Raw genomic sequence first — 20,003 nt, 5'->3', positions numbered from 1 at the left:
GGGAAGAAGGCGCTGTAGAAATCACTGTGGTAGATCTGCACCAACCAATATGTTCCCCTACCTAAGGGGAATTCTTATTGGGTGACCCAAGTCAGCTTTCAGGTTGGTTTCTGCTGCTGGAATGGCATGAAGCTACTGCAGGGCAGTTAAGGATCTGGCCAGAACCTGTAAGATACCAGAGTACCGAGGAAGACTTCACATAGCATTTGGCCTCATAACAGAAGGGAAGCAAAATGGCAGAAGAAAGATTTTAAATCTTATATATGTAAGTCCCTGGCCACTGAAATGAGCTTCTCGTGTCAATGCAAGTCTGTGAAGTGTCACTGTAGTGTCAGACATTCCAGGTGCTTATTGTACCAGTAATTATTGTGTTACTGAGTGTACCAAGCATAGTCCTGGCCACCAAATAGCTTTTTTATTGGAGAGCTGACACTAGGTGTTAATTATCTGAACCGAAAGGGATTTTTGTGCACGGTGTAACTGGAGACCGGGGCTGAATGACTTACATGGCTACGTAGTGGCACAGGCAATATCTTTTGATCAGCACTAATCCTGTGAGGTGTTGAAAAGCCACAACTCCTACTGAATTATTGAGATTAGAGAGTTCTTATCACACTGCAGGAGACCTTGACACCTAACCTTTGTGACTAAACCCCCCCCTCCCTGTGTCCCCTCCTCACCAACTTGCGAATCTAATAAAGTGAGAGCAAGCCTTGGAATTAGTTTCTGAGGCAAATAAAATGCATCAGAAGTAGGAGACACTTCTATTTTAACTGAGATTCAAATGAAAACGGATGTATATTTAGCTCCAGAGGAAAGAGAAACTAAAAGAGAGAGAGAGCATTAGCAAACAGTTATACAAACATCATACACTGACCAGGAAAGTAGTTTCCTATCTCTGTTACATATTAAATACATTTAGCAGCAGCGGTGAGCAGGTTAGAAACAGGATTCATTGTCCTAGACCTTTCTTCTAGGTGAAGATGCTACGTGACTGATAGTTAGGCCAGGGAGGTGGGCGGGCCACATTGCCTTGACAGGGAGACTCAGCATATTAGTGTATTATGGGGAACATGCACCTGCTAAAATACATCTGGTGGAACATAGGGTCCACTGCAATCACCTTCACTCAGGCAAACTCTCTTTGTAGCATGACATATGGGGCATTTGTCCCAAATATAAGGTTTAATCAGCACCACTCAATCAATTAAAAAGGAAGGAAAAGTATTTCCCTTAATTTTCAAACAGTTCCTAAAATGTAGTGCTGAGGCATCATCCAAGTCTCACTAGTCACTAGAGACTGATCTGCTCTTGAGTCAACTACTTTGAGAAATGGGGTCAGTGCTGCTTGCTGAGTTACAGTGTAAGAAAACGGATTCCATAGGCCGAACAACAGGTGGGGTTTTATTTGGCGTTGAGGCAAAGCATTCTTAAAATTAAACCAGAAATAACTGGCATTTAGAATAAAATATAGATATACATTTCCACTTTTTGTCAAGTCAATTGCTTTTATATACTTCCTCAGAATGCTCAAGTATATATATTTTGCTGGAGTAAGGGGCATTAAATTGCTCTCCCATCAAACTCTTCTCTTTTTGGCTAGCCGGTAGATCCCCTCTTGGATTTCAGCTACAGGGAAGACAGATTTATGCTGCAGCAATACCCTCAGAGATTAAAAAGCCATAGGCACTGCAACTGATATTGAGAACTCCTGTGGAGACACACTGTATTCCCATTTGATTTGCTGTCTGGTTAATGAGCCTGTAAATTGAATTAGCTCAGTCTAAGTGCTCAAAATCCATGTTGAAATAAAAAAAGAGATCACAGTAGGACAAAACTATGTGGATGAAAGCTGTGCTTGGTTTTGTGCTCAATGTCTCAGGCACTAAAGTAAGACTAAAATAATAATTTTGAAATAGCAATACTAGCTAACAATGTTAATACCAAAATAAGAGGGATCACTATTTCCCCCCTTTCCCCGATGCAAAACTACCTGCATCTTCTACCTGGAAGACATGTCTTCAGCTGACATGTTTGTTTTAATGGCAAAAGAATGCCCAGAGGAAGAGATTTACAAATTAGAGTAATGAATGACCTACAGTCCTTATAACCTCTATGCACTGAGCTGTGTAGAAGGTTAGTCAGTAGTTTATCATTTCCTAGCGAATGATTTTAGGCAATCAACATGAGAAAGTGATACTGTTTTTTACTTTTTTTTCTCCCTACCTTAGATCAAAATGCAGATAGTTATTTTTCTGGTAAATGTTTTCTCTTTCCTTGTATTCATGATGATACTCTTCCAGCCTCTGATGCATCTGATTGTGGAGTGTCCTGTGGCGTGCCAGGCCTCACCAGAAAGATGGTGCTGACCGAGTCTTAAGGATTCCTAACCTTCAGATCATTAGTCCATCCACCTTTCACCCATACATGCATATCTAACCTCTGATTTTCTGAGGGCCTGTCTAGATGGGGCCAGGAACCACATTTGTTGAGGCAGTTTTAAAAACCCTTCTAAAATTTGTTTTAGTCCACTCAGTATAAATGTGGTTTGATCTGTCAATGTACATAAGTGTTTCCAGACAGCCTGGCCTTGCTCACACTAGCTGATCAGAGTTAACCTGGGCCAGTTTTAAAACAGCATCAAACTGAACCAGTTGAAAAATACTTTTAGAAGCAGTTCAGTCACCATTCCTGGACTAGCATCAACAGAGCCTAAATGGCTTAGTGAATGATCTCTTTAACAATTAGCTCAGCCATTAAACAGAATGCTGCCCTAATCACTTGCTGAAGGTTTCTTTGCAGTTCATGCCGAGACTCAAGCTGTTGGTGACTATCTCTGCCACAGTGAAAAATCAAACCAGTCCCATCTATTCCGTGTCCATGGGCAGCTTTTCTCTCTCAAGGTACTTTGGTATTAGACACATTTCCAAAGATAATTATGTCTAAAATCTACTGAGAGGAATGCAGGGTGAAGATGGAGAACAGATTTTTGATTTAAAAACAAATCATATATAGTTAGTGCTGTCTCTTCTTTCCAGCTGTGATTTGATATACCTGATATAGAGTTCCTAAATTTAATACTGATATAGGCTCAGGATCATATTCTTAGCTAAACAGTAAAATAAGTATCAGTCACTGGGCTGGATTTCTCACAGTCAGGAGCCAGATGAGGAACTGAAGAATGCATATTTGGTTGGCAACAATGCCTATGTAAGCGCCTCACTCGCCATCACTCACATGAAGGATGAGATCTAAATTTTATTATTTATCACTATAGTATCTAGGTGTCTAAAATGAAGACAAGATCACAATAACTGTAAATTACTGAAAAGTAAAAATTATGGGGAAAAACATTAACGATGAAATTCTCGCATCAGAGTCACAGGGACAATCTAAGAAAAACAGTGTCAGTCTCTGTTTCAAGGTAGAAATGTGACTTATGAAGTTTCTTATATCCTTTGTAGAAGGATTGCCACACACCACATCTGCATTAACTTTGGTGCAGGGGTGCCCAACCTACAGCTAAAAAGCCATTCAGTGGCCCACCAGAGTATTTCATAAGGCCTGTGGCCACCCAGCTCTGAAGGCAGAACGGAGAGCGGTGGCTGCTTGCCTGGTGCCCAAATCTGAAGGCAGTGCCACCATCAACAGCAGTGGAGAAGAATGGATAGCATGGTATGGTGTTGCCACCCTTACTTCTGCACTGCTACTGGCAGCCGTGCTGCCTTCAAAGGTGGGTGCTCAGCCAGCAGCCACCACTCTCTGGGCACCAAGCCAGACTTTTACTCGAAGAATAGAAGTTATTGGTGCAGATTTAAAAGAAGAGCCCAAAACCCAAAATTTTGAGATATTTTTTAGTGGCTTTGGATGAAAGGAATGACATTACTGGCAGTTCTTAGCTGCTAATTTTCATTGTGGAATAGATGAGGCATTTCAAATAATTGAGGAGCTTATGGGGCTCCAGACACATCATGGGAAAACTACATGTGAAGACTGAGATTTGCCGACACTATTAGTGAACTAGGTCTGTCTTGCCGGAGTGACAACGGATAGAGCTGAGAACATGGTAGGCTATAAGACTGGACTGATTTGGCTGGTGCATAAGGAGTTGGATTTGCGTAATGCTGAAAGGCCATTAGCGTTGCACTGTATTACTCACCAACATGCTCCGTATGGCAAAGTTCTAAACTTAGAAAATGTAGTGGCCACTGCAAGCTTGATCAGAGCATATAGGTTGTGTCACCGCTCATATCAACCATTCCTGAAGGAAACTGATTCAGAATATGAGGATGCGCGGTAATATAGTGAGGTGCATTAGCTCAGTTGCAGAAATGTGCTCAAATGTTTCTTTGCCTTGTGGAATGAAATCAATATTTTCATGAATGACAAGTCTAAAAATGTACCTGAACTCTCAGATGGGTATGGTTGTGGGATTTGGCAAGTCTAACAGATCTAACAAGCATAGGCACCAACTTCTTCTCTAGCCTATGGGGTGCTTGACCCCTGCTCCACTCCAGGCCCTGCCCCCACTTCACCCCTTCCCTAAAGCCCCTACTTCTGCTCCACCTCTTCCCCACTTTTTTCCGCTCTATCCCCGCTCCTTCCTTGCCAGCCAATGCCTCCTGGGTGGGAAGTGCTGGGAGGGAGGGAGAGAGGGAGGAGGAGCAGTTGATCAGTGGGGCTGCTGGTGGATGGGAGGAGCTTGGCTGCTGGTGCGGTGGATGCTAAGCACCCGCTAATTTTTCCCATGGGTGCTCGACAGAATCAGCGCCTATGCTAACAAACCATTTGAATGATCTCAATTTGAAATCGCAAAGTAAAGAAAGGCTTGTTTCCCAGTTCTAAAGCCTTTCAAGCAAAACTGAAACTCTTGCAACAGCACTCAGAGAGGGGAACACTATCTCACTTTCCTTCCTGCAAAAAACTCCTTCCGGATGAAAAGGTCAGTGTTCCGGTCCCATGTGCTCAAATGGTAAAATAACTGGACCTCTTAGATAAGAATTTTGAGGACAGATTTTCCGACTTCAAGTCAGACGTCTGTTTGAAAATTTCTTCGTTGGTAACGTGGATAATGTCCCTGCCCTTCTGCAAATGGAACTGATTAAGCTGCGAGTTAAGTCTTATTTAAAAGGACATGTTTCATGAAAAGAAACTGGTGGAGTTTTACTCACTGCTGCCCAATGATCAGTTCCAAAATCTGCACAGATTTGCTAGATGAACGTGCACAATTTTCGGCAGCACATACATCTGTGAACAAACTTTCTGTTATGAGCTGGATACGTGTAAGCTGTGATGCCCCCTAACAGTTGACCATCTGCATGCTGTACTTCAGATGAGTGCCTCTCACTTTGAGCCAAACTTCAACAAGCTGGTTGCTGAGAAACAACCTGAGACTTCTCGCTAACACAGAAAGTGCACTTTTTGTTTGTTATTAGGGAGAGGGTTATGCGTTCGCTATTGTTCTTTTTCCTGTTTTCTATCATTCTAATACACATTTTAGGCACTGGATTTCTTTGTTTGTTTTTACATAGGTTGTTTCTATATACAGTATTATCTATCAAAATACATACAAAACAAGCTGAACTTAAAATATAAATCAGTACAAGGGGATTTTAAATCTTATTAAAATATGTAGAAGCTGTTTGGCCCGCACAAGGTTGGGCTTAGGTTTATGTGGTCCTCCTGTGTAATAAGATCAGGCACCACTATTTTAGAGGATCCACAAAAGGGAACATGGTCTGGCCAAAAAAAAAAGAAAAAGGGTTATTTACACCCCTGAACCACTGATGATGGATGGGCATGTTTACTTACAGATGCCCTACTGGTAAGGTCACAAACAAACATTACTGATCTAGAATATCAGGCTGATTATAGACACTCCCTGAAGGACACTTTCTACATGAAATCGGTTTGACAGCTAGAGGAAAATGTAATAATAATTTGCACTTTGATAATTTATCCAAGATTTTCAGTGTGTTAATGCAATCATTTAATTAAGTCTTACAACATCCCTGTGAGACAAGAAAGATAAATTGAAGGAACTTCACTCAGTAATAAAATACAGCTAACTCTATGGTAGATTTCAGCAGCACTTGATGCTTTTGGACATGAAGTGAAGAATATTGTATCCAACGGTAACTGCAGGAGAACTTTAACAATGCAGAATGTTATTATCTGAGTTGGAATTTGGTGAGAATACGAGGACTATGATCTCTACGCTAGCAAAACATGCCCTTGGAACCTTCTTTAATATATATTTTTGGAGCCACACGATAACTACAAGTGGGTTAGGATTTCTGTTTCACCTCTGAGTCAAGTGATTTTATCTGGAGCAACATAATACCCCCTAATGCCATATAGGAACCCTCATGGACTGTTGATGCTTTGCGAATAATGAATGGTATGAGCAAATGCATCATTTAAATGAATGGTAACTGAGAGGCTACATTGTTACACTTTTTTATTCCAGCGTAACTGCTACCCAATTTGTTCCAACCCCATAACATGGTACTATTTTCATATTAAAGCTGTAGCTCTTGACTCACAATCCAAACATAACCCCCACCACAAACAAATAAATCTTTTTAAGACAGACAGACACACGAACTTGGAACAGTGTGCACTTGGGAAACAGATTTCAGAGTAGCAGCCATGTTAGTCTGTAGCCGCAAAAAGAAAAGGAGTACTTGTGGCACCTTAGAGACTAAAGTTTATGCTCAAATAAATTTGTTAGTCTAAGGTGCCACAAATACTCCTTTTCTTTTTTTGGGAACCAAAGAGACTTCTGCTAGAAAAGGTGCTTAGATGGACTTACTATTTCAGGTGGAGCTATGAGAATAGAAGTGTCTGTGTGAAATGTCAGTGTTTGTCATCTGTGTCCAGGAACAGTGCACATACCCTGAAAACAATAGACAGGAAAAGAATATACTGATGAATATGTGCATCACTTTCTTTCCCAACAAAGAGCCAAATGTTTCTTTAACCATTTGGAAATGGAACAATAATAAATTCAGTACTAATACCAAAGAGAATGTTCCATCCAGTGAAATACCACCATTTCCTGTCGCATATAGGTAATCCTTGGAGGCATTTCATCCAAATCTGACCTAACTTGGTGCTATGTGAATTGGGAGATCTGATGGGGATCACATCAGAAGATGATATAGCTATATGCCAGCTTTCAGACCAAGTGTTTGTAAACTGTACTACAAAAGGCTTGTTTCACACTCGGGAAGCCCCTGAGTTACAATGGGGATGGATGTGACATATGAACCTGAACAGAACAGCCCAAACCAAAAGTGTAATTCAGAATTCACAGAAATATTTGCAAATATTTTCCCCAGTATTCACCTACTTCTAGTTCCATCATTTGACACAGTAAACACAATTTGACAAAGGCTAAAAAAGAAAAATTACATGATCTTTGGAATGTTTGACACAGAAAACAACTTTTTTTAAAAAAAATTATGGTCTGAGTTGATCCATTATGGAACAATCTTTTGGATTCAATGTTGTGAGCTTGGGCGCTATTCTGTGCTAGATTGTGACATGTAGGCACAGCTCTAAGGAGAGGGCTTGTGCCTTGTGGAGTCTCACCACCTCAGAGGCTGCTTTGGGTGTGATTGGGACTCCCTTTCCTCTCCCAGATGTCTTGTTCACAAACTGTGCTTACTCTCCACTAAGGGCTGGTAGAAAGTTGCAGTGAGCTTGGAGCTCTTTTGAAGACACAGGCCTACTCCTTGAAGGGTACTGTCCCCAAGATTTCCATGGACCTCAGTTCACAGTGCTTGTAAAAACCCATCCTCAACCTCCCCAAAGGCAGAATTCAAAGAAAAGTCTGAATGGAACCTGCAGCTTCTCTCTCCAGTCCATAAAATTACACTCAAATAGGAGGCAGAACACACAAAATGCAAGCCTATGGTTTTTCTTAAAAAAATTACAGCTTCCCATCAGTTCATGAAGTATATTCCTTGCACACACAAATTTCTATCAGTCACATAGGGTTTCACAATGATGTAGATTAGAAATCCAATATTAGCCTCTTCATGGGATACAAGGTATTACATCACAGCAATTTTACTGCTAATTATACATATTTATGATGCATGCTACACATTACAAACATTACCATGTATCACATCATCATTAATTGTCTTATGGGTTACATTATTGCATACATCAATGACCTTTTCACTATGGTAGTGTACTTTATATATTCACAGTCAAAACAATTGAAGGCTACACAATGTCAGATGTCATTGTCAATATGTTGGTGACAAGGTAAATTGTCACACAACAGCAACGATTAGCCATCACTGTGATGGTTTTCTGAATCAGAGTCAATGTAAGCTACAGGAGTTTAAAGACGCAGAAGGTTCATGCATGTCCCTTCAATCATATGGATTAGTCCAGTGTTCAAGGTATTTATGTTTGACATAGTGACAATTACACTTGCCCTAAGGCTTGCAGTCCCCACAAGAAATCATTTCAGCAAAACATCTGGAATAGCAGCTTTTTCAGTAGCCGTGGATACCTTCTGGAGGATCATCCCTTTATCCACTTTGTCTATTTGGCAATAATATATCTAGCTAGGCTATCAGTGAACTATACCAGAGTGTGGCCTGGCACAACAGTTAGCTTTTATGACATGCTAGTGCAATCTGTTTAGTTGGTAGGAGCTATTCATTTTCTTTTCTGCTGCAGCAAAACGTTGATATAAAGATCAATTCCTTCCCTCTATAAATGTGTGCTATAAAATGTTCCATGGTAGCGAAACAAGATACAGTAAGTGTGTCTATTTCCTCCATTGTTCTAAAACCACTATATTTTTTCTGAAATCTGACTTACAATTCTCAATTATTTTACCTTTTCAATGCTAACTTGAAAAAGGGGGAAAGCATAACCTATAGCTGCATGAAGAACATAAACACACATTCAGTGGCGCACTAATTATTGGTAAGATTTGGGATTACCAAGTACTGTGTTATGGATTTTAGTTTTAATCTAAAAATCTTGGCAAGCCAGTTAGGTATTAACACATCACATTATCACCACCTCCATTACTATAATTAGTGGGCACTGACTTCTGATGTGCAATGGGTATAAAATCATATTTCCTGGCCTTAGTCGCATGCCCTGGGTTGAAGTTCACAACCACCAAATCTGGTAGACAGATTGCAGGTGGGCATACTTAAAAATTCCATTAATTTAAAAGAGTTTATTGGTTCCAAGAATATTCCCTATTTTGAAAATGGGAAAGTTGGCTGAAAATGGAATCTCTCAAAACACTGGAACTTTGAGGGCACTCACTATATTAGTATCATATAAAGAAACATAGGCCAAGATTTAAAAAATTGGTGCCTGAAGTAAGACTCCTAAATTCACACCTGCAAACCTAAATAACTGGTCTGATTTTCAAAAGGACTGAGCAACCAGCTCTTAAACATTTTTTGCAAATCATAGCAAATATAACAATGTGGCAAATATAAAAACAACTGTTCCTAACGTTTGTGCTTTAAAAATAGCAAAACAATGCCAGATTTTTTCAAATTAGTTGTTTTCCAGTATAGCAGCTACCATGCCTACCTAATGGTTGCCAGATGCTAGAATAAACTTAAGCAGTTAGCAGAATCCCCAATAGGTGGCTGGATTTGTCCTCTGTCCTCCTGGACAGCTGATACATTATATTCTGCACCTTAGAGTGTAGACAGCTGTTTTACAAGGTGAGCCAAAGGTAATATTTCTTTAGCTGAGCCAATAGGAAATGCATTATATTTGTCTCAGTTTGCAGCATGTTTATTCTATGCAGTCCAAATTATCTACCTCTCTAACTCCTCTTGGGCAATTCATTCCAGACCTTTTGTTGTTGTTGCTCATGGTATTGAATAACCTCACTTAATCCACACAGAACAATCAGGGCCAGATTTTCAAAGGTTCATGCATTGACCAGAGCATGCACTTCCCAAGCATGTGTGTGCTTTTGAAAAATCTAGGGCCTGGTTCTCTTTTCTGTTACTCATTTATTAAAAATTACAGATAACAGTGATATGATCATGGGTTGCTCTTACCATACCAAAGTCTACAGCCAGCTGCAAATAGATACCATAATGTACTCAAAAGTTAATATTACAAGAGATGTCAGTAATAATTCATACCATCTGATTACTAATGAATGGGACTGTTGTGCCATAGCTATTACCTTCACATTTGCTGTAGGTACTTAATAATCTGAAAACAATTTAAAACATCCACAACATGTGTGAATATGATAAAATGGTCTCATTTACAATGTTGATCATGAGTGCAAATGAAGTAGACATTAATTTATTTTAATCTAGCTATTGCTCTTTACCTTTTCATGATTTTGTCATCTTATCTTCCACTACAGTCTCTTTTCTATGCTTCAATTTCCTATCTACTGCTATTTTTACATTACTCATTCCAACAGTTCTTTGTCACCTTTGCTTTTTAGGTCCCACCTTTATCAGCTAGTCTTGTAAAGTACATTTTATAGTGGTTTTAAAAAGTACAGCTTACATCTCTTCAGCAGAGCTAGTCAATGAATATGGCAAATGTTCTTTGTCAAGCCATAGTCCTTAGACTTTGCTTCATTTGTGTGGATTTTATATTGCTGGAAATGGCCCACCTTGATCATCACTACAAAAGGTCCCCCCAGCCCTGCTTTCCTGCTAGTAATAGCTCACCTTAAGTAATCACTCTTGTTACAGTGTGTATGGTAACACCCATTGTTTCATGTTCTCTATGTATATGGTAAAAAATCCAATCTCTGTAATTTATGGTCCTCTACTGAAGTGAATTACAGCCAATACGAGCCATGTAAAGTCAAGAATAAAAAATGACCTCACAGAACTAAATTATACAGGGGATTGTACACTCAATGTTCAAATATAGAGATCACGGACGAGATCCTCAGTAGCTATAAATTGACAGGTCAGTTGAAGTAAATGGAGCTAAGCAGATTTAAACTATCTATGATCTGGTTCCTACATTCAAAAATCTGGTTTCGAAGATGTATATTTGGCATTCTCCTTCTGTTCTCTTGGGTACATGCATTGGTCTGGCTATGAGGGTTTCATCCCCAGTTGTATTCCTCCATTAACTTCTGCAGGATTCAAGCTTTCATCTTAATGTCATTACATTTCTACCCTGGTCTGGTAATAAAGATAGCTTTTCACAAGTAGATCAATACTGTGCTGTTTTCTCTAGCCTGCAGAAATAGGGACTGAATCCATAGCTCTAACAGAAGTGTGTACTGCTCCATTCATGTCAGCTGGATGATAACTCAGAAGCCTAATGAGGTCAATCAATGTGTCAATACCGATAACTCTTGCTACAGAACATGTTAATTAGTAGGGACATCAAGCTAACATGCTTATCTGGTGTTGTGAGATCCAGCGATGGATGGGTGCAGCCACTCCCTACATCATTTTCTAAAAAGTGACCCTCATGTAGTCTGTAGCGCCATCCTTTTTCTCCTGTACTTGGTGTGCTCTCTCAGATTTCCTTCCTGTTGTCCTGGAGAGGAATAGAAGTGGGAAGGGACATCATCATTGGACTTCCCTGCCTCTTGCATAGGGGAGAAAAAAATAACTTTTCTCCCCGAGGTTGCCCTCCAACTGTTAGGAGTCCCTCCTATATCTGCTGAGGAGTAGCCAGCAACTGCCACTCTTCTTCCTCCTCCCTGACATTCTTTTTTTCTCATTTCAGTGCAGCTCAATGGGAAGGAGACAGTGGTTAGGAAAGAAAGAATCAGGGTAGTGCTGCTTATGGGGTTGCCAACCCCCCAGAATTGTCTTGGAGTCTCCAGGAATTAATGACTAATCTTTAATTAAAAATTATTTCATGTGATGAAACCTCCAGGAACATGTCCAATCAAAATTGGCAACCCTAGCTGGTTAGGATCCTGAGGAAGAGGAAGAAAGGACTATATAGCTGCAACGCCTTTTGCCAGCAGGAAGAAGAGGAGGATCTGCTGCCAAAGATTCCTGGGGAAGTTATTATTTGGGGCTTGCAATGACGTAAGAGCAGGATTGTGTTAAGTTAGGTGGTGGCTGGGAGTGAAACCTAAAGGAGAGGAAGTAGGAGCTTTGAGTGTATGTGGGGGAACTAGGAGTACCATACTGTGAAAGTGTCACATTTGCCCTGGACCTGCATATTGTTCTTATTGTTCATATTTGTTCATATTGCAAATCTACCTGCCTACCTACCCAGTTCCAATCACACAGGAAACTTACATTTTGGCTGTGCTTGGTGGTAGTCTTTGCTCTATGAAGGCCCAGGATTGGAGTAGTGGCAGCGATATTGATAAGTATTTTGGAGAATGGTAAAGCTTTCTCACCAGCTACCTGCACCATACCTTGTTCTCTTCAGTGCTATGCAGCCCTCATTTTCATAAGGGATAAAAAATGAACAAACAAACAAATAGAAATCAAAATGAATCAGAGTCTTCTAGACAAGGAGTTTAAGATTGCACAATGATTGTTTCATTCATGTACTGTACTTCTATGTCTAGTAGAAAAATCCAAAATGTACTTCTAAAGATCACACTAAAAATGTAATTTGCAAATATTCTTGTCAGGAGACAGGACATAAAAGACAAAGGAGGTAAAGAAAACTGAATTGCAACATTTTTAAAAAGAGAGAGAAATGGGAGAAGGGCAAACCATCACTCAGCGCTGAACACCAGCAGTTAAGGTGAAAGCACAAAAGACAGAGAAAGAGAAAGGAAGTAAGTTTGTCCCTGGATTTTATTTTCAAGTACAAAGAACAAAAAAAAAAAAGGGGGCTTCAGAAAGAATGACTTCATCAGGCAAGAAATGTGTCATTGCTGCCAAGCTCCACTGCATCCGGTTTGGATGGATACTGTCCACTCCATGAACCATCCTGTTGAATAAAAATCACTTTGGCTACAAAAACTAGAAAAAGAAGGGGAAGACTGTGCAGTGGAAGCTGATGACATCTGAAAGTGCAGAGGCAATACTGACGCATAAAGATATGTCAGGTTCCAACAGTAGGTAAACAACTCTGAATCTGTAAATGGGACAAAAACAGGGTAGGTAAAAATCTATCCTTCCTGTCCTCAAAGAGCTTCCGCTGAGAATACTGAACTTCATAGAGACCATAGCGCTTGTGTAAGACAATACAAACACATGCCTTTTAGCTCTTTGATCCTACATTCAAATTTCTTATGTCACAAATGAAACTAGCTTGTTGCTTTGGATCTGTTTCCTGGTGGATGTTTGTACATATGTAAGCGGGGGAATAGTTCCGCTCTTGTGGGGAACTTTCCTGGCTTCTCTACTACCCCGGTGAAGTGGGCTAGCGAAAGGATCTGAATCCTCGCTCCCACTTCCTTTACCCAGTGGCCTCCTTGCCCTTGAGGACTCCCCTTCCACTCTCCTGTCTGGCAGAGTCCTCGTAACCCCAACAAGGCTGGGCCCAGGATTCCTGGGGGGCTCGACCTCCAACCCTGTTGTGGTCACCTAGGACAGGGACTAGGGTGTCCCCACTGCGAGACTCTCTGCACTGGGCACTTCTCTGACCCACTGACCATAACATACAAGTTAAAGCAAATGCAAGTTATTTAATCAACAATTAATTTAAAAAAGAATAAGGGAAAATGAGAAAGGTTAAAGGAAACACAACCACCCGCTCTGTGGCAGGGAACATCACAAACAGCGTCTCTGTAATACCAGGGCAGTTCAGTCTGTTCCTTGTAAGTCCCAGGCCTTCTTCTCAGGCCCTGGCTTTGCTGAAGGTTGGACACTTACTCTGGTGGTGGCCATATGCTCTTAAGATCTAAGCGGTAGGACCCTTCTTCCCAGTGTCGCCCCCACCCTGTCAGGGTTATGATCCAAGCCTGGCCTGCAGAGCCTCTTCGCTGAGGCGTCTCCGTGTGCTGGGCCCGCTGCCCAGGGTCCCCCTCGCTCTCCCCAGCTGCTCACAGCACCCAGCTCTGGACTGCTCCAGCCCTAGCTCCACCACTCTGTCTCAACACTGCTGCTGCTCTGCCTCCAGCTCCCTGGGCTGCTTCTCTGGCCCCTCTGCCTCTGGTTGCTACAGCTCTGCTCCCAAGACAGGTCTCCTCTGCAGGCTGCTTCTGTGACTCTGCTCCCAGCACTGACCTGCTTTGTGGGCTGCTTTTCTGGTCCCTTTGGCTCTGGTTGCTGCAGCTCTCCTCCCAGGACAAGTCTGCTCTCTCTGGGCTGTGCCTCTGGCTTTGGGGCTGCAACTCTGCTCCCAGGACAGGGTCTGCTCTCTCTGGGCTGCTTTTCTGGTCTCTCTGGATCTGGCACAGCTCTGCTCCCCAGCTTAGCTTGGGCCCCTGCTTTCTCCTTAGCTCTGCCCCACCCTGTCTGACCCAGGCAAATCCAGCTCACAGGTAGGACGGGATCTCCCTGGCCTCCTGACTCCCTGATTAGCCTGCTCGTCCTGTCATTCAGGCTGACCTGGAGCACTGGCCTCTCCCCATTGTTCCTGGGGGCTGTCAGTCTCAGGATACTGATTCTCCATCGACCCTTCCCCCTTTTTAGTATTGGGAGCTAGCAACTAAAACACCCCCACTGAATGTTAGTAACGGGGCAACAGTCCCCCATATCCCAAAACTACTTTACAAGAGGCACATGTTTGCTCAGGAGAGGTCCATAACTGGAATACTGAGAGTGATTGTAGGTGAGGATTGAAGTGCACGATGGGAGTGTGCTATTGGGCAGCTTGCACAGTGTTCACTTATCTTGCTCCAGAGCAACCAATGCATTCAGCATCTCATTGTCATGACCACACAGTGCCACATAAAATATTTTCTAATGAAAAGCTGAATTAGCATGTGACTGAATGATGTTCATAATAATACAGCAGTAGCTGGGTAACACAGCTAGAATATATTTTAAAATGAAAGTCTGATTAATTCTGCATTTAGTTGCTGCTATATTAACACCATTTTTATTAAATGCATCAGGCCATCGTTTAACTACTCAGATAGGGCCTAATCCTGCACACTGAAGTCAATGGGAGCTTTGCCACTGACTCAGATGGGCATGAGATCAAGCCCATGGTAAAATTCACATAGGATCTGCTAGAGAGAAAAAATAATTTAAATGTCTCATGTAAAGTGAGGCTCACACAGACATTCACATCTCCTAGTGCAGCCCAAATTCTTTGCAAACCAGTTGAGCTTTACTGTAGAAGTTTTAGGGAAAATATTAGTAAAAAAGCATACCACCAGAAGCTATTATTCTGCTTCAAGAATGTTCTTAATTTTAAATCAGTGTTTGAAAATGAATTATGTTGGCTGTCACAGTTCACGTGAGTAAGCAGCAATTTTGCAATCACTGTGATTCAGCCCCTGGAGAGAATGAATTTTATACAGTGTCAGATACACGTATTTGATACAAATACAGAGTTCGATATAAGCTGTTTTTCTTCTTGAATGTATAATAATACATTGAGTCTTGTCATTTGTTATTTTTAGTTCATTTCTTCTGTGTAAATAGTTGATAATGCAATAAATCACCTCTTTTCAGTGGGAAAATATGTCTGACAACCAGACAGTAATGTTATGAAATATCATTAATCATTAATATTTCTAGTTCATAGACTGAAGATAAGAAATGATCGTACAATCTCTGTTGGATGAAATTTGTACTTCTGTAAATCCTTTTAGCTTTAAAGAGTTACTCCTAATTTTCACTAATTAAGTGAGATAAGAATCAAACCTTGTGTACTTAAAATGCAGAAGTTTAATTCCTCCCCAGTTGCACCCAATCCCCAGGTGCAAAGTGGAGATGGGTCCATATATCTGTACTTAGGCATCCAATACTCATTCAGGGACAGATAATTCCACCCAATCTAATAAACTCAATAAAAACATTTTTAAAAGGTGTTACTTTACATTTCTATTGCTTTACTCTTGCCCTTTTAAAGGCATTCCCAACCCTAACCCAGTTAAATGTAGCCTGATGAAAGTAAAAGGCTGAAAGCCTTTTCGAGCACACAAATTCGTACCTTCCTCCCCTTAATTTCCTTTAAACATTCTGATTTAGACCTGGAACTGCTTCCTTTAGCCACCAGAACCTTAACCAGAATATAGAAAGTCAGAGAATTACTTGATCACAGCAAATCTCTCAATATTCCAGTATATATTCTCCTTCTGGCCACCTTCAAACAAATACAGTCTGGGCTGAATTTTCAAAAGACAGCACCCAAGTTATACCAGCAAGAAACTGACCTCTACACCCACAGAACCTGGGGAGGGTGCAATCACTTTTCAAAAGTGAATTGGGAGTGCTTTGTTCCAGGTGGGCTTTGAGTGGGCCTGACTGTTATAAAAAGGCAGCCAGTCGCAAACCAGCTGAGTGGCGAACAGCGGAGCGGCTAACAGAGGGAATTTGACTGGGATCTGTCCAAGAGAAGGTATACTAAGGGCTGCTTTAGGGGGGCTGTGTTGGTAAGTATCTGAGTGTCTGTTGCAGGGACAGTTTGTCAGTTTGGCATATTGAGCTGCATTAGTAGGAGCACTGCCAGCAGATTGAGGGAAATGATTATTCCCCTCTGTTCGGCACTGGTGAGGCCACATCTGGAGTACTGTGTCCAGTTTTGGGCCCCCCACTCTAAAAAGGATGTGGACAAATTGGAGAGAGTCCAGCGGAGGGCAATGAAAATGATCAGGGGGCTGGGGCACCTGACTTACGAGGAGAGGCTGAGGGAAACTGGTCTTATTTACTCTTCAGAAGAGAAGAATGAGGGGGGATTTGATAGCTGCTTTCAACTACCTGAAAGGGGGTTCCAAAGAGGATGGATCTCGACTTTTCTCAGTGGTACCAGATGACAGAACAAGGAATAATGGTTTCTAGTTGCAGTGGGAGGTTTAAGTTAGGTATTAGGAAAAACTTTTTCCACTAGGAGGGTGGTGAAGCACTGGGATGGGTTACGTAGGGAGGTGGTGGAATCTCCTTCATTAGAGGTTTTTAAGGTCAGGCTCGACAAAGCCCTGGCTGGGATGATTTAGTTGGGGATTGGTTCTGCTTTGAGCAGGGGGTTGGACTAGATGACCTCCTGAGGTCCCTTCCAACCCTGATATTCTATGATTCTATGCTGTTAGTCTTCTTGGCAACAAGGGCACACCGTTGCCTCATATCCAGCTTCTCATCCACCATAATCTCCAGGTCCTTTTCTGCAAAACTGCCGATTAGCCAGTCGGTCCCCAGCCTATAGTAGCGCGTGGGATTCTTCCATCCTAAGTGCAGGACTCTGCACTTTCCTTGTTGTACCTCATCAGATTTCTTTTGACCCAATCCTCCAGTATGTCTAGGTCACTCTGGACCCTATCCCTACCTTCCAGCATATCTACCTCATGCCCCATCTTAGTGCCATCTGCGAACTTGATGAGGGTGCAATCCATCCCATCATCCAGATCATTAATGAAAATGTTGAACAAAACCAGCCCCAGGACCAACCACTGGGGCACTCCGCTTGATACCAGCTGCCAACTAGACATTGAGCCATTGATCACTACCCATTGAGCCAGACGATCTAGCCAGCTTTCTATCCACCTTACAGTCCATTCATCCAATCCATTCTACTTTAACTTGCTGGCAAGAATACTGTGGGAGACCGTATCAAAAGATTTTCTAAAGTCAAGATATATCATGTTCACTGGTTTCTCCATATCCCCAGAGTCAGTTATCTCATCCTAAAAGGCAATCAGGTTGGTCAGGCATGACTTGCCCTTGGTGAATCCATGTTGACTTTTCCTGATCACTTTCCTTTCCTCCAAGTGCTTCAAAATGGATTCCTTGAGGACCTGCTCCATGATTTTTCCAGGGACTGAGGTGAGACTGACCAGTCTGTAATTCCCCAGATTCTCCTTCTTACCTTTTTTAAAGATGGGCACTATATTTACCTTTTTCCAAACATGTTCGCTCCTTATGCTAAAGAACCTGTTCCACCTTGAACTTGGCTGTGACACTCAGAGAACCTTTCCCAGAGCTGAAGAAGAAACTCAAACTCTTGTCTCTTTAACCAACATAAGTTGGTCCAATAAAAGATATTACCTCACCTGCTTTTTCTCTCTAACATCCTGGGACCAACACAGCTACAACACTGCAAACTAGAATTTATTTAACTTTTAAGTGCCTATCCAGAGCTTGGAAAACATTTAAAAAAATTGCTAAGGGGGCCAATGCTCACAAAGCATCTCCGATTCCCCACACCAACTCCTCCCTCTCACAACCCTTATGCCTAATTCCACCAATTGATGCTCCCTAAAAGAAGCTTTAGAAAACAGGCTTGCTTATAGCTCTGCCTTGAAGATCAGCTTATCTAAACTGAGGGGATCCAATTCCAAACCTGAAGGCCTCGTTCTATTTACATTCTGCCAAAGATATACAAGGTGCTAGGCTTTCAGAATGGACACATTTTTTCAGGTACTTATGCACACGTTTGAAAATGTGGCTCATTATACAGATTTTTTTATTTTGTAATATTTTATTTAGATTTTAGAAAATATTAAATCAATAATTAATCATTGCTATTTGTACTGCAGTAGAGGCTAGATGCTCCAATCAAGCATCGTGGGCCCATTTTGTTATGGGGTGGGGCAATGAGGGTATTTCTACAATACAGCTGGGAGTGAGCCTTCCAGCCGGAGCAGACAGACTCACGCTAGTGGGGCTCAAGCAAGCGTGCTAAAAATAGCTGTGTGAATGTTGTGGCTCAGGGGAAGCTCAGGTTCTCAAGCTGACCTGACCCTCTGGGTCTGAGCTACTGTGACTAACTCGAGTCTCAGCAGGGGCTGCAATGTCCACACTGTTATTTTTATCATGCTAGCTTGAGCTGTGCTAGTATGAGGCTGTCCACCCAGGCTGGGAGACTCACTCCCAGCTGCAGGCTTCTCTGGCACCAGGATTTCACCCAGAAGTTCCTAAAAAACATTTCACTTGAAGGATGCAATGTTAAAAAGCAACATCTAGGGACGTAATCCGTGCTTTGTTAACATATGTTTGACTGGTAAGAGAGAGTGATGCTAGCACTAAACACCACCATTTCTTCTTGAAAGTTAAACAGAACTAAACTACACATGTGGTTTTAAAAGATCCAATAAAAGTAATAACAAACTTCCAAGTTACTATCCAGGTTTTAAAACTAACTTTTAGGGATTAGAATGAGACCTTTGTGGAGGAGTAAATTATTCCATAGTGACCTGCTGCTGTTTTTCTTGTACCTTCTGCCGAAGAATCTGGCACTGGCCACTGCTGGAGACAGAATATTGAACCAGAGGGATCATGGGTCTGATCCAGTATGGCAAGTCCTTTGTCACTATCCTTCCAAAGCCAAACTCTCATAAGCCACTTGTTTTCACTTTCAATACCCTTCAGGGCCTATTTTCACCCTACGCATCATCCTTCATTTGCTAATGACACCTGCCTTTAACCGGTGCACGATTCTGGCCTCCATTGCCCTTTTGTTAAATTTTCCACACAAGAACCTTTGTGCTTTTTCCCGTGCTGCTCCACAAGCTTGGGAAGGAATTCTCTGTAGACAACTGCAAAATTATTTCATTATCCACCTTCAAAACCCTTCTGAAAACTCTCCTTTTCGGTGATGCCTCTAAAAATAAACTTGACAATAGGTCAGCTGCTGATGTGCGGAGACTACCACCTCTCATGCTGACCAATATTGTCTCATTGTTTCCTGGTACTCCCTGTCGGTCTGTCTGTAGCCATCCGTTCTCTTGTCTTACACTTAGATTGTAAGCTTTTTCAGGCAGGGACTGTCTTTTTTTTCCTGTGTATGTACAGCACCCAGCACATGGGGTCCTGGTCCATGAATCGCGGTTCTTGGCACTATGGTTAATACAAATCATCATCATTGGAGAAATTCAGGTTAAGATCAACACCCTCTTGCCTATTTTTCTTTTGATCGTTTTAAAAAAGTCACAGAATCTTCATACTAAGATAAACACATAAATATACACACATACTTTT

This window comes from Eretmochelys imbricata, chromosome 4, assembly GCF_965152235.1.
Source record: "Eretmochelys imbricata isolate rEreImb1 chromosome 4, rEreImb1.hap1, whole genome shotgun sequence".
Lineage (NCBI taxonomy): Eukaryota > Metazoa > Chordata > Testudines > Cheloniidae > Eretmochelys > Eretmochelys imbricata.
This window is presented reverse-complemented; position numbering follows the sequence as displayed.